This window comes from Ascaphus truei, chromosome 7 (assembly GCF_040206685.1).
Source record: "Ascaphus truei isolate aAscTru1 chromosome 7, aAscTru1.hap1, whole genome shotgun sequence".
Classification (NCBI taxonomy): domain Eukaryota; kingdom Metazoa; phylum Chordata; class Amphibia; order Anura; family Ascaphidae; genus Ascaphus; species Ascaphus truei.
This window is the reverse complement of record NC_134489.1, coordinates 56,622,959-56,638,623: the sequence shown is the minus strand read 5'-3', so window position 1 is coordinate 56,638,623 and position 15,665 is coordinate 56,622,959. Positions and strand designations below refer to the sequence as shown.

Sequence of the window (15,665 nt, the reverse complement as noted above, 5' to 3'; positions counted from 1 at the left end):
GACACTCAGATAATCTTTTTATTTACCAGGGTCCATAGGGCCAATTGAAGCCATCGGAAGAACTCTAATTCTTCCTCCTCGTCTTCTTGTGTAAGGGCGTGCAACTGTACCATTATAGCAATGGCATCGTCCTTAACATCGTAGGCTTTGGTTAAGGCCCCGATTAAGGCTTGGGTGTCGGCCCCCGCGTGACACTCACAGTAGAATTGCACCATATTGGCAGCTGGGGGCCGCTGGTATTCCGCGATCCATTGCCTCTTGACTGCATCAGAGCAGCACCATTCTGGAAGCACGTGTACCGCATGGTCTCTCCACTCCTCAAACTCCTCTTCTCCCAGCGGCGTGGGCTGCACCCCCGAGAAGGCTTTCAGCTTGCAATAGGGTTGCGTCGGGGACAGCTGACTTATCTTCTCGGTCAGTTGTCGTAGGACTCAAAGGAGTAGCTGAGCTCCATCCGAACTGCGGTGGCTCCGACCAGACCTTCGGATGCCAGTTTTGCTTCGGCTAGGACTTCCTGGGAGAGGGACAGATGTAAGCACCTGACACTCCTCCACGCTAGGGATAACACTAGGTGTTCATATTTTAATGCTTAGTTTGGGGTATATGAGGGGACATCTGCCGGGTGGAGCATCAGGGAGCTGCAGAAACTGTGGGACATTGTCCTCCCGTATATCACAGCGGCAGTCAACTAGAATCATACTCCACTGCAGGGTTGTATCCCATTTTATATCTAAAATACGGACTTCAGCAAACACCGTAATCTGTCTCAATGTGGCACGCAGGTAAAGGCAGTGACACTGAAACCTGACTAATAGCGACCACGTGGCAGGGAGATGCTTGGCGCTGTAGGGCCCACTCGTGGATGTTCTGGCGAGACGGTAGGGACATGTTCCCTTCTTTGATCTGTGTGGTGGGAGGGGGTTAACCAGGCCAATAATAAAGGTATTATGCCTGGCTGGTTGACCCTAATCCCTGTTGGGATGAAGGGGTTAAAATGTATTGTCCCCCTCATATCATGGTTTCCCCTAAACTACCTTTATTGTTCCTGTTTTGCAGCTTATAAGCTAGCTGCAGTTACACTGAATGAATGAAAATGTGCTAACTATATTTGCAACACAAGGGGGAGCCTCTAGCGCTGAACCAAGCGCTAAATGGAGAAGCGTGCCTGTGAATGGGTGGCCGCTTTAAAGTATAGGTATCACTTCCTAAGCCATAGACCTCTAAACCGCAAAGTCAATTGGATAAGTGGTTTGCGGTCTAGCTGAAGTGCCTTTTTATCAAAATGTATCCACCGGTCTCATTAGCCACTTAAGCTAAAATTGTTGTCATGTCTGCGGTTACGGATCAAAGCCAGCACGGATACATTGTATGCCAGCTTGTAACCCAGACCGATTACAGGTCAAACCTCAACCCACATCAGAGAGCCCGTTCAATTAAGTGGATAACTTGCGGTAGGAAAGAGCTAGCACTCTAATTTTTGGAGTGCAGCTAGGTAAAAAGAAACCATAAACATACATATAAGGTTTATAATTGTTGCATAAGCAGAACACACATTTATAAATAAACTATTGTAATGCTGTTTTAAAATGTACAGTCAGGAACCCTTTCCTGCCAGACAGGCAATGAGTTCATTAACATGCCCATATGTTATGGAAGAATGAGCTGAGGGATTTTTTCATCTCTGTCCTTGCAGAGTTGGTGCCCCTGTGTCTAAGAGAAGGCCGGAGTTGAAAAGCCTCAGAGACCCTAGGTGTTAGAGTGGCCGGGATGTTTGTAAGTATCAGATACCGGTACGAAGTATGGGCGCTTCACACTTGCTAGCCAAACCCCAGACTTACTGTCGCCAGGGAAGAGGTTGGACCCGGTATGCTAAGTAGCTCAGGTGTGAGGTTAGCACATGCTCTGTGCAATCCGGGAAGCAACCTCTACCCTTTTTGTAAGGTACTGGCAAGTCTGGGATAGGTGGGAAAAATTAGTCCCACGAGAGGATTGGGTGTATATGTTAGATATAGGACCCTTAACCCTATAAAAATGCCTGCAGCCCAGGTCCTAGTCAGATTCACCTGATCCGTCCAAGATACAGCGTCAGCGGTTCCGGAGTGTGAGGGGTTAACTACAGCGTAACCAAGGATTGTACCCCTCTTCCAGAATTCGTTTGAGCTAGGGATTCCCGAACAAATTCTGTAAGGACATTACGAAAGATTTCCTTTTGGCGGAGATAGCGGGCTGGCAAGTTGTGCCCCTAGCCAAGGACTGTCGCAGGACTCAAACCGCGCACCCACTTGCATGCGTGCAGGGGTGCCCAGAGACTTTGGTTCGTTCTGTGGGCATTTTATTTCCTTTCCCCATCCCAGTAAGTGTATATTGACCAATTGTGAAGTATTGTGTGTTTGTCTTAAAAGGAAATAAATTACAATTTATTTTACTCATCTTGTGTGCTCAGTCCAGAATCCCGGTATAATTTGTTGGTAAGCCCTGGTCTACCGTGACTGTCTCACACACACACACACACACACACACTCTCTCTCTCTCCACATAGGACTCAATAAACACTATATACTGGGTATTATATAACTTCTTTACCAACACTATTATAATCAGCACACCCACAATACAATATCCCCACACACAATTTTCAAACCCCCCCCCCCCTCACGAGTGAACTGTGCAACTAGCTTCCCTATTCCATCTTTGGGGGCCAGTTTACACCGTTGTGTACCCTTCCTGTCACAATTTTCCATCGTAACCGGGATCCACAGACACCTACAGGGGGCTTTCCTTCCACACATGTGCATTAGCTTTGGATACCACGCCACTACCTGCATACATGCGGAGGCGATTCCTGCAGCAAGCGCTATAGAGTGAGTCCTAGCGCGCGGGATCTCCACGTAAACGGAACTGAAATTGCCCCCCTGTCTGACTGATGATGATGCCGATCTATGGAACATTTCGCTGACCTGGATACTCATTTATTCTTACTTACATGTAAGTTATTTTATTGCCTTATTGTTTATTACATTTACAATTTTTCCTTACCTTGGTGCGCTCCTGTGCTTCTTTTCTTGGTCATGTATGTATGTATGTATGTATGTATGTATGTATACATACATGTGTATGTATGTATACATACATGTGTATGTATGTATGTATGGGGGGTTATATGTATTTTTTGTATATGTATTGGGTAGGTGTTTTTTTGTATGCATTTGGGGGGGTGAGGGAGGTTGTATATATTTGGGGGTGGGGATTTTTTTTGTATGTATTTGAGGGTGGGAAGTTTTTAGCATTGGGGGTTGGAAAGTTTTTTGGTATCTATCTTGTTTGGGGAATTGAGTGAGGGGGAGGGAATGAGTGAGTGTGGGGTAATTGACTTGACGGAGGGAGAGAGGGGGTGAATGAGGAAAAGAGGGAGTAACAGTGAGACGCAGGGGAGAGAAATACATGCGAGGCGGGAGAGAGAGGGGGTGAGACAGAAGGGAGAGAAATACATGGGAAGAGGGGGGGGGGGAAGAGAGGGGGCTTGTGACGTGTGAATGGGGGGGGGGGGTGACTCGCAATACCACCGACACGGGGGGGGGGAGGGGGGAGGGAAAGCCTGCTTAAAATGTTTGTCCTGGGCCCCACGATTTCTGTTGGGGGCCCTGCCTCCCCGAGGACTGGGACATGTAGCCCCTCGCTCCATCTTGCGCAACACCTGGCTTACTGCGCATGCGCACCGTATTCTATTGCGCATGTCCAAACTTAAAATGTCCGCCACAACTCTGCACCAGGGCACCGGAGCGCTCCCCGATCGCACGGGGCTCCGGCACCTAGCCGCCAGCTCCCCCGCACCTACGGTAGGAAAAAAGGGGGCTCGGCTACATATGTATGTATATCTTTATTTATATAGCACCATTCATGTACATAGCGCTTCACAGCAGTAATACACGTGATAATCATATAAATACCAAATAATATAAATAACACTATTGTGACATAGTACCACTATTTCTTTAAGGTGTGTGTGTGTGTGTGTGTGTGTGTGTATATATATATATATATATATCCCTGATGATGTCATGTGGCATAGTCACGAAATGCGTCGGGTTGCGCCATGGACGCCATTACTTTGCGCAGGAAACTCATACATAAGGAGAGGATTCCTTATCCAGAGCTGTTTGGTGGGAGCTGAACATACAGCACCATGTGTGATGAGTTGACCTGGTTAGTGTGCGTTTGTGTGTATATATTTGGGAGCGATGGAATGGAGAGTGAGCGTGTTAAGGAAACACTCGTGCATTTCCGTACACAGAGAAACACTCGTGCATTTCCGTACACAGAAGACGAAGCGCGTGTTCGGGAACACTCGTGCATTTCCGTCCTCAGACAGAGCCAGCGTGAGAGCTTGTGTTCGGCGACACTCGTGCATTTCCGTAGCAGGGGGCAGCGTCCTCAGCGCGCATGCGCAGTGCCCTACCCTCTGCTCCCCGCCTCCCTCGCTCGCCCGTTGGCTGCCTGAGCTTGTGAGGCCGCGCAGTGTCCTGTCGGAAAGCCCCCAAGCTGCTCGACGCCGCGCCCGGGCCTATGCCTGAAAAAAAACCAGTAAATGAAGGAGAGGAGAGAGGAGCAGCAGTGACGCGGCCGAGGTGTAGTTTGACGCGGTGTGTTACGTGTGGGGAAGAGAATAAAAAAAAAGCCCAGCGAGATCCCAGCCGCGAACGAAAGCAGTGACGGAGGAGAGACAGTGTAACCCGGTAAGAGGAAGGAGGAGGAGGAGAGGGACAGACATGGAAATAAGACAGGCCGCGGCGCCGGGGGATCTCCCACTCACACCGGGCACACACACATTAGGGGGAGACTCGGTGTCTGTCAGGAAGCAGAAGCCCGGTGACCGTTTATTTTACATTTTGTTTTTTTTTTATTTTATTTTCCTGGTGACCTCACCGTGATAAAGATGGAGAATCCGCGGCGCCCGCTGAGGGAAAAGTATAGAGAGGGGGGGGGGGGTGTGAAACCGCGAAACAAAGGATCATGGCGGCGGCGGCGGCGGCGGCCGGGGGGGGGTGTGTGAGGCAGAAAAACGGGGGGGATCCCGGGGGTCACGGTGGGGGTGGAAGAGGAGGCGCCCGAGCGCGCGCTCCATGTCGCGACATGAACCGCTGGTTGTCGCGATAGCACCCCTCCTTCTCCCCCCCCCCCCATTTTTATTGTTTGGTTTGGCAGTTTATTTTTTTATTCTAGTCATGAGTTTTGTTAACTACAATTTCTGTGAGAATAGGTTTTTATTTACATTTCTTTTGGTGTGACTTTTTTATTTTTTTATTAATGTAGGTGTATACCTATCACACGTGTCTTTAATATAGATGCGGTTGTGCATATGTATATCAGCTATATTCCCACTCGTGGCTTTTTTTTTTTTAACACGTTCCGGTTTTTTTCTTTTGTTTTTCACTGCTGGGTTTGACACATACAATTATTAACACGATCCCGCTTTTAGTATCTCTGCTGTCCTCTCCATCCGAATAGACCTGCATTTATACATAGTATATATCTCCCCTCTCATGGCTGGTTAGATGAAAGGGATGTGTGGTCTCCTGGCTCCAGATTACCAGAGTACGGCTCAGTCAGTCCTGGTTTTGCAACTCTCCATGTAGTCCTCGTGGTGGTTTTTATTTCTGCTTTTTTGGGGAAGTCTTGGAGGTGTAAAATCAGGATTAGCTAATCTGTCCCTAGTATTCTGAATTCAGGTGACCACTCTACTATAATTTGTTAACCCCCCCCAAAAAAAAAATCTGCGACTGCAGGTCTCCTTTGTACAGATTTAGAGAAATGTCGCCAAGTTTAAATGTCCCTGCAAAAGCCCTAATGTTGGGGTTCAACTCCAGCCCTCAAGACCTCTCCCGGTAAGGTTTAAAGGATCTCCCTGCTTCAGCACAGGTGGCTGTGATTGAGTCACCTGTGCTGAAGTTGGGATATCCTGTAAACCTGACCTGTTGGGGTAGGGGGTCTGGAACACCTGCCCTAATGCATGGTGGCAAGGTATGCTTGGTAGTATTGATAGTGATAAATGTCTGGCTTTTGTAAAATATTTGTTTACTGTACTCACAAGTAGTCCCTGCCCCGCAATCTCAAAAATACAAGTGCTTCTACAAGCCTGTGGTGTCTAACATCCAAAACCCCACTCAATTTTTACATATTGTAGCATTACATGCAGTGTTAAATCCATATACAAACATCTTATCTCTTAACTGCAATTGGTTTAGCAAAAACTCCAAGCACTTACCTACACTTTTGAAACAATGGTAAACAAATATTTTTCTCTGCATAAACTGAACGCATTAAAACAAGACAAGTTTTAAGTGTGGTATGCTCAAATGATCATTACCGTTTATGGAGACAATGACAAAATATCAGGCCGCGACCCATCCACATGGTTCACAAATACAGATGCAGTTTCTCAAACACCGTCTACAGTACAGCAATTAAAATCCAGGCCATGGGTATTTCCATTTCGTATCACTGTGTTTTTTTTTTTTCTTCATAACGTGTAATAAAGTTCAAAACAAAGATGTTTGGGTTTTATTTTTGTATCTGTGTTTTACTGTTGCTTCCTTTTAGGCGGGAGATGTGTATATTAACCAAGGCTATGATTTCCCCCCCCCCCCCCCTCCCCCCCCCTGTACGGCTGCATATTTCTGCGCTGTTCAAAAAATTCCACATAAACCACAAGCAGTACCTTTTTTTTTTTTTTTTTTTTTGCAACGGTTGTAAATTACAACTGGGATCTGTGCATTATGGTACGCTGCAGCTTTTTAGGCGGGGTTTTCTTTCTTGGCTTTTGCTAGTAAAAATAAGGTGCAATTGCCCTCCACTTGCTTTAGACTTATTTTGAATATTAAACTCTGCAGTACAAAAGAAACTTTTGCACGTGAAAACAAATATATATTTAGTGATATATTCTCAGCTTACCGTACTTATCTATAGCTGTGCGTAGCTTATTTTTATAGGACGACAGAAGTATATTTTAATGTCCGTAATCGGTGATTTCTGCCATCCTGTGTTGGTCTAAATCTCGTACTAATAGGCACAGGAGACTGACTGCGGGCCTCTATTCACAAGATTACATTTTGACAACCAAAAATACTTGAGACCTTCAACATATCCAAGAAATCAAAGGACAAACTATTTTTGCAAAAATCTCATCACTCCTGTACTTTGCCATCTCACAATTTTCTGTTCATGGATCCATATTTCAGATGGACAAATGTAGCTTTTAGAATATGAGCAGTCTAGTTCAAAATTCTGAATATAAAAAGCAACCATCTTCAAATCTAACCAAATACCATAGTTATTCATAAATGGGTAGACTGGTTTCAGTCGTGTACTGTTTCTTTTGTCCTCCAGCGAAAAACATTGAAAACTTCACTGTACTCCGACGAAGTGCAAATGTCTAATGGCAGGGTATGAAATGCACGTATTTATATATAGAACTTGAGTTAATGTTTAACCATCAAAAATGTTATTGCCCAATTACGTACGGAAGAGTGATATCACTTGCGCAAATTGAATGTAGCCTAGCAACTTCACAATGCCGTAAAAAGCCATTTCCTTTTACTCCATGGTACATACTGGAATCGCACATTTCACGTCCTGGTTTATTACATTCTCACCTTTACATAATCGATGAAAAATAAACTCCATTTTCATGTGTTATGGTAAACTCGCCCAGTACAAAACTTAACATGTTTACTGGTGTTTTGTGACCGAAAAAGCTACAAAGCAAAAATAAGATCATTGCACGTCACCATTATTATCCCTTTTTATCATACTGCATAAAAGCCTGCAAATATTTAACTCCTAATATTTCATTTATAGTGGGGGTTTTGTTTGCAAACTGGCCAAATTGTGATAGGACTTCGCTGATCTGGGGCTAACTTGTCATTTAAATTAGCTGAATCTCCCGATTTTTCTCTTGTTTTTATTTTCAAGGAGGAATATTATGAACTTAAACTTAACGGTCTTTTAACACCTTGCCATTAGCAGATCAACTGGGAGTAGATGGATGGGGAGCTAAAACAATTACATATTACAGTTGTACATGCAATTGTATTAATTTTTTTACCAACCTGGATTGGTAAGGGCCGCCTAGCATATCTCGGTACCTCGATGTCCAGGGATACCACATGGTTCCTGAGTGGCGACAGGGTTCTCCCCCACCATGCAATAGTTCCCTGGTGGGTGATAAGTGGCCACTGCATCTGTCTTGGAGCCAAAAGAAAGCCACCATATAATTGAGAGATGTCTCTGCTTTCTGTTAGTGACCTCTGCAGCCATATTTGTAGGATTTAAATTAAAAAAAAAAAAATCTCAAGTTTACTCAAGCTGATGAGCTCCCTGGCTCAGGTAAAAAAAAAAAGCAGCAATCCCCCTGCAAATTAAGTCAAATTCAATACACGTCACCAGTAAGACATGTTTGCTCAGTAAAAAAAAAAAAGTATATTTTAGGTAATATGCTATTTAAACTTTGCAGCTTTCTAAATGGTACTAGGGAGATTTAAAATAATTTGAGATAGAATCCCAGGATTCTGACGATTCTCACAGTGGACGACTAAAGTTTTACTCTGAACAATAATATTTCCTGTGAACCTTAAATACGCCATGTTACGAAAACCCTGCTGCTTTGTTAAATCCCAATGGCCACTCAATTATAAATGTCATGGTGTAATCTAATGACCGTTATGGTTTCAAGGAATCGTTAATGTGATTTTGTGACCCCAGTTTCTCCATTTGATCCATCTCCTTGCTTATATTCAGCTTTCATTTTGGTGAAGTATCCGGGATAGTGAATGACACATGGATTTCAATAAACCATAAATTTTATTTTTTTTAGTTCTGTAACACTGAATGTTGCTTTGTCGTTTTTTTTTGCAGTAATACTGCAATGGTTTTCCGTATGAAGACACCAGATTATTTTTGCGAGCAGCTGTACATCTAATGTGCTCGAGTAATATTGTGCATATTGAAAATATGAGCCTTGGAACAAACTTAAAAAAAAAAAAAAAAGTTGATTATATTTAACGACCAAAACACCAGGTGAAATGCTTACCCTTAGTGCAGAGTCAGGCCTGGGAAATAGTAGTGTGAGCAAGGCTGAGCCGTGCTGAGCCGCTCTCACACTCGGCACTGAGCCCCTGCAGTCGCAATGAGAGCGGCTTTAGCAGGGGCTCGCGCACGCTTCCGCATGCTTGGGGAAGCGGGTGTCTCAAGAAGTTTTCAAATTTGGCGCTCGCCAGAGCGCAGGGCCGGTCACGTGAGCGGTTCGCCCAATGAGGGCGAACCAGCTCCGTGACGTCACTGGCCCGCCCTTAGACACGCCCACGGACCGCGCTTTCCCTGAGCCTCAGCGCGCCTATGCACTGATTAAATAACTATGTCCCAGGCCTAAAGCTGCAGTTCAAGCAATATCCTACATGTGTATTTTTAATCAGTTCTGTACTAGAGAATTCTTGTAGCATTAAAAAAAAAATTAAGACATTTTTAATGTATTCTAATGTAACAGGCATTTTTGTTCCTATAGCAACCATATATAAAAGTCACATCCTTTTCTCCTAACAGCATCACCTTTTTGAGCCCTGCCCTCTATAGCAGTGAACCAATTTAACCTAATGCCTGCCTGGTCACGTGATCTTCCTCATCTTTGGCTGTCAGTGCAGCAGAACAGGACCCAAGATGCATTTAGTGAACCCCGAGCCGAATTTCAGCGATTGATTACAGGAGAAAGGATTGATCAGTAACTTAGCTTATCACTTGACAGTGTGTAGAATGTGTTGATATAATTTTTTTTTTTTTAACGATAGCTTGAACTGCAGTTTTAAGCAGCAATGGACAAAAATGTTTGTGTATTCAAGGAAAAGCAAAAATACAACAGAGTTTATAGTATGGTTATGCTTTTGATGTGAGTTTAAAGCAGCAGTCCAGGTTGCATTTCTTGCCTTTTTTTTTTTAAATAGAATTCAATCAGGGGGTCTCCGGAGCTGAAATCAATGTAGTTCAGCTCTGGAGAACCCCTGGTTCAATCCTATAACAAAACAAGAAATGCAACCTGAAGTGCTGCTTTAAAACAGAAATTTCACCTATGCAACCCCCGCCCCCCCCTCTTTTTTTTTTTTTTTTTAAAGTTTGCAGCAAATGAAAATATGAGTTGTGAGCACATTCACATATCTCAGGCAGGTCTGCAACACTGCCTTTCCCCATCTCTTAGCATACAATGTTTCCACTGCAGCAAGGGATTCTGGGAAATGACATACAATTGAGCACACAGTCATCTTTTGCTTCAAATCCATTTTGACATGAACCCCTAAGCTTTATGCTTGCCGTATTACACCGCTTTTCAGCACAGCTTGGGTTAAAATGCATAGTCGGTAAACATACTCGGACATGTTTAAAGTATCGGAACCAGGGGTGTCTTAAAATACTGGTAAAGGAATTGGCATTGCTTCCTCTTTTTTTTTTTTCTCATCTCGTCTGCCAATAGGAACAAGCCTGAGCTTTAAACCGCCACTTGTTTTCTGAGGGGACTGAAATAGCATAACTTTACCAGTAAGTATCTTGAGAACCAGGACCTTTTTAATTAGCGTGGTTAGGCTCGAGACCCTGGTTCTCTTCAAACAAAAAAAAACGATTGAGATTCCCACTTTAGCCTGGGGTCATGGTGCCGCAGACTGTGCAGAGGCATCCGCACGCTGAGCTATCATACTGCCTTGATCGCGTCCATGCAGAAGTGGGAGTGGCCGTGCATTGCGCAAGAAAACAGTTGAAACTGATTTCTTGGTGCGACAGGCCAGTCAAGTGAGCAATTCGCCCAATGAGGCCGAACCAACTCTGTGACGCCCCCCACGGCATGTCCACAATGGCCAGGGAAAGCACCCGCTTCACGCGGGTCACTTCCCAGCCTCCGTGCGGGCGAAGGCACCATGGCCCCAGCCTTAGTCTGGATTTGTGCATCACTACAAAATATAAAAGTATTTAATACAATTAGATATCAGTTCAAATTTAGCGGTGCAATTTTAATGTCATTAATTAGCTTGGTTGAGTGTACCAATGATGACATTTTGTGACAGCTAACTGAACACTCTAAAATTATATTTCAAATAATTTGTTTGGTTGGCAGCCTCTTCAAAGATTAAGGGATTTTTTTTTTTTTTTAAACTGGCAACTAAGACTTTCCACTAAAGCTTATCTGCCTTTGTAGATCTTCTGTAGTTTTAAGGTCTGATCACAAAAGCAAATGTGTAAAATAAAAGTAAAGCAACTTAGGCTGAGTCCATAGAGACTCCAGCCGTGCGGAGGCGCGCGGGTGCTTTCCGTGGCCTTACTACGTGCGCCGTCTGGGGGCGGGCCAGTGACGTCACGGAGCTAGTTCGCCCTCATTGGGCGCACCGCTCACGTGACCGGCCCTCCGCTCCCCTCAATGCGTAAACGAAAAAAAAATTGACGGCTACGCCTCCGCATGCTTGCGGAAGCGTGCGCCAGCCCCTGCTAAAGCCGCTCTCATTGCAGCTGCAGGGGCTCACTGGCAAGGATAGGAGGATGTTCATAATCTTTGTGAATTTAATCCTTCCAATCATATTTATTGAACCTTTTCGTGTCTGCATACTTCCTATAATATCCTCAGGATCAAAGTTAAATTGGAGAAGTAACCAGTTTATTTAAAATTAGCCATGTGGCATTCTTTCCCTTTGTGTTTTTGTTGCTTTTTGTAGACAGTTCAGTTATGGCACATGCCTGCTGTCGGTGAAATGAAGAACTGTTAACGTGAACAGGACTGCTGAGAGATATAGATATATCTACCTACCTACCTTACCTGTGGAACTCACTCACAGCTCTGGGGACCCCCTGCTTATCAAGCTACTTACCTCAGAATTGGGTTCCAGTATCTCTGCACAGTTTAAATGTCCCGCGTCACATGGGCCAATAGGAAGCATCAAGGGATGACATCACTGCTTCCTATTGGCCCAGTAGAGGGGATACATTTAAAGCCTCCATATCGATAGTCCTGTCTGGCTGTTGCTTACATCGGAAGGCAGTGCCAGTATCTCTGTAAGCAGGGGGTCCCCCAAACTGAAATGAATGCAGTTAAGCTCCAAGGACACCACCTGCTTCAAACCTATTGGAAAAAAATAATAATAAATGAACTGTCGCCAGGAATGCCTCTTTAAACCTTTTTATCTCACTGCCCCTTACATGGGGAACTTCCTCACCCATACACCACCGCTCCCCACCTTTAAAACAAACCTTAAAACTCACTGAAATGAAGCACTTCAATATCCTGGACTCATGGCTACTGTCCCACACCCACAGTCGCTCCTACCAACCATTGTGGCCAAGCTTTGCCATCTACTGCACTTATTCCCTCACCTGTTGTCTAAGTCTCCCATCATACCACTTAGGCTACAGCGCACCAGTGAGGCAGGCGGCGCGTGCAGCCGAATTCCCAGGTCTGCGGGGGGAGTGGCCGTGATGTCACCCGGCAGGTTCGTCCTTATTGGCTGAACCGCTGGGGGCGTGGCCTAGTGCTCCGTTGCGACTCCTGATTTCAATTTTCTTGAGCAGGCGTTTGTCTGCGCAGCACGGCGCCCCCCACCTTGCAGCGGGCCCGGCCCCATTGTGGGGCGGCTCTTGTCCCTGCAGCGTCCACCACAGTGGGCGCGGCAGTAGCCAGCGGGAACCTGGCCTTAGTTTGTTAGCTCTTTGGGACAGGGATTTCCTTGCCTATTTGATTGTTTGTTTGCACTTATTGTGCTAAAATACGACATAATTTGCCATTTCAGACTTCCTAATTCAAAAGATGGGATAAGGTACTTTTAAAGCGGTGATTGTCTTAATTTTTTTGTATCAGAACATACAATCTAAATAATACTTATTTCTGTACTATGGTATAGAACAAAACCTGTGTGTTTACAAACATGTGCATTTTAAGTAGATGGAAAGAATGTAAAAAGCATGTGAAGGCTTGTTTAAAGGCTGTATATAGCCTGCAGCAGCGCTGTATTTACTAGACTAAGTTAATGCTATTAACATTATAGCTTATACTCTTCATATATAAAAGTATGAACATTAATATTACTCGTGTGAAATTTCCAAATGGCAAACTTGATTGATGTGAAATCCAAAAAAGATCTTGGACTGCGGCCACAGTACGTGCGCTGCATGCGCGTCAGCAAGGCTGGGGGAGCGTGAAGCCGATTCCCCTGGTCTGCAGACCAAAAGACGGGGGCGTGACGAGGGAGGGACCGGGTCGCGGCCGTGACATCACCCGGCAGGTTCGCCCTCATTGGCTGAACCGCCGGGGGGCGTGGCTTAGCGCTCCGTCGCGACTCCTGATCACAATTCTCTTGCGAGCAGGAGTCACTGTCAGCAGAGCGCAGCGCCCCCCCTCCCCCCGCAGCGGGCCCGGTCCTATTGTGCAGCGGCTATTGTCCCTGCAGCGTCCCCGACAGCGGGCGCTGCAGTAGCCAGGGGGGACCTGGCCTTAGGGAGATATCACCAACTGCAACATTTATAATTTGATCAATCCTACACCTTCAGTGCTTATTGGAAATGTCTTGTAAGCTTAAAACTTCTATAGTTGTGACCTAATCAGACATCTGTTAGTAATTCTAATATTGGAAAACGTTGCATATGCAAGGCAAATATTTGAGTTTTATGTAAGTTGGTCACCTAGGACAGAGATGCAGAGTGGTAATTTAGTGTTAACAGTATACAGTATGCATTGAAATGTCCAAAATCACGACTGCGCCTGGGGCCTGTACATGCCTAACCTTTTGATTTGTAGCTCATAAAACATAAGATGTAACATTGCAGATACTGGTATGCAGCAAACCCTATATATTGATGAGGTTGTGAAAGTTACTGTAATTGGTCAACTATGTGTTCAACATTTACTATACAAGTGCGTTTATAATGGCAGTGGGTTAACAGGGTAAAGAAAATGGTTACTACATAGTCTGGTTTTATCAATGTTGAATTAATTTTGGCAGAAATGAAAATTGTGACCATGTTTATTCTACGCATAATTTTCTGGTGATTAATTTTGCAATGAAAACTGTTAAACTAGTTTTTGAAAGTCTCCTTCCTTGGCATTTGCGCGTACAGACTAACTAAACTACGATAAAGCCAGTTACTTTAAGTTGGAATTATTATTTTTAAATGCCAAATCATTCTGTCAGTTCGATTTAGGTAACAACAAAAAAAATGCAGTCCACATGTGCTTTATATGATAACAAAATAATTTTGGGTCTTCGTTTCTGATTGAGGATGCTCCTGCCTTAAAGGAGCAGACCCTTCTAGAACTAAAGAAAATGAATTGCAATGGCAGGTTCAGAAGTTTAGACATTGGCAGATTCCTTTTTTTTTAAGCAAATGAGAAAGTATATTTGACATTTAAAACCTTTTTGTGTTTTCTTGGTAACCATATGCCTTAGTTTCACGTCTCAAGACTGGTGGCGATATTTAGAATCTATGTAAATTTCTAACACTGTTAGTAAATATGAAAAAATCGGTCATTACAGGATCAATTAAGAAATGCACAGGAATTGGATTTTTTTTCTCTCCATATAGCGTGTACAATATACGTAGCACTATACATATAATTTTGCGAGTTCACAAGGAGGATATATAGCTATCATAAAAAGTCCACCCAGATTCACCAATCAAGGCAGATTCACTACTAGTCCATCACATGTTATACATATACAAGTTTCTGGCTTAAACTTAAATGAAAGGCCCTGCCCCTCAACCTCCCCAAACTCCTAACCCACACAGACAGACACACCCCCCCCCTGTCATTCAACCCACACACAGACCCCACTAACCCAAATAATAAATACCTTTGTCACCAATGCTTGAGTTAAAATTGTAGCTGATTAGGCGAGGAGACAGTGTGAAGGCGCCAAACTGCAGGGCATGCTAGTGTCGAGGTTCTGGTGGTGACAGCCATGCTTCCTGCCCACCTTCAGGTTTTGTGCCTTAAAGTGAGCTGTCCAATCGCAACTTGGTAATTTTAACCTAAAAAAGGCAGGGTTTTTTTTTTTTTTTGTTTTAACTAGTCTGTCCCTAAGTTACACTCGCCCTGAATGAGGAGATGGTTGGCTTTTTCCAACCGTGTTCGTATGTAGATGTATATAACCATTTTTTTTTAATTATTTTTTTTAACTGGTAAGTCCCCCGACCTGCACGACACTCAATAGCTGCAGGGTCTGCCTTGCTCCGGCAGCCAATAGAAGATTGTAACATCATTGGGAGATGTTGCGATTTTGTTGATAAAACACCATGGTTTGTAAAAATAATAATTCAAGAAAAGAAAGTACAAAAATTAAGTTAATACAAGCAACCAGGGGGTCATTATTGGTCGGCAGAAAAGTACATATTTGGACAAGATGAGCGAGTGGATGATGATCCCACATGAGCAATAAAAGCATGTTGAAACAAATTACAGTGCAAGTTCTAATTATTTGTAAAAATAAAAGCCTATGCCAGTTTTTCAAATCCTACAATGTATGCCATTTAATAATAAGAAAGCAACCATTTTTCCACACCAAATAGTATAAAGTGCATTATAGTGTAATACAACAGATAGAGGCAAGGCCAGTGTCATATCTAACAGGTGACATCAGGTGATTGAATCT

The 15,665-nt window shown here is 44.1% G+C and overlaps 1 protein-coding gene across 2 annotated transcripts in view; it reads left to right on the top strand.

Moving 5' to 3' along the window:
* Nucleotides 1-4,475: 4,475 nt before the first annotated feature.
* CREB1 (cAMP responsive element binding protein 1) overlaps nt 4,476-15,665 on the top strand; it is a 28,398-nt gene continuing 17,208 nt past the window's right edge. Inside the window, exon 1 of one of the 2 annotated variants that reach the window (XM_075608521.1) lies at nt 4,476-4,733. The gene's annotated coding sequence lies outside the window, so the exon portion shown is untranslated. The remainder of the gene's footprint in view (nt 4,734-15,665) is intronic. The other variant, XM_075608522.1, reaches the window with a different exon arrangement.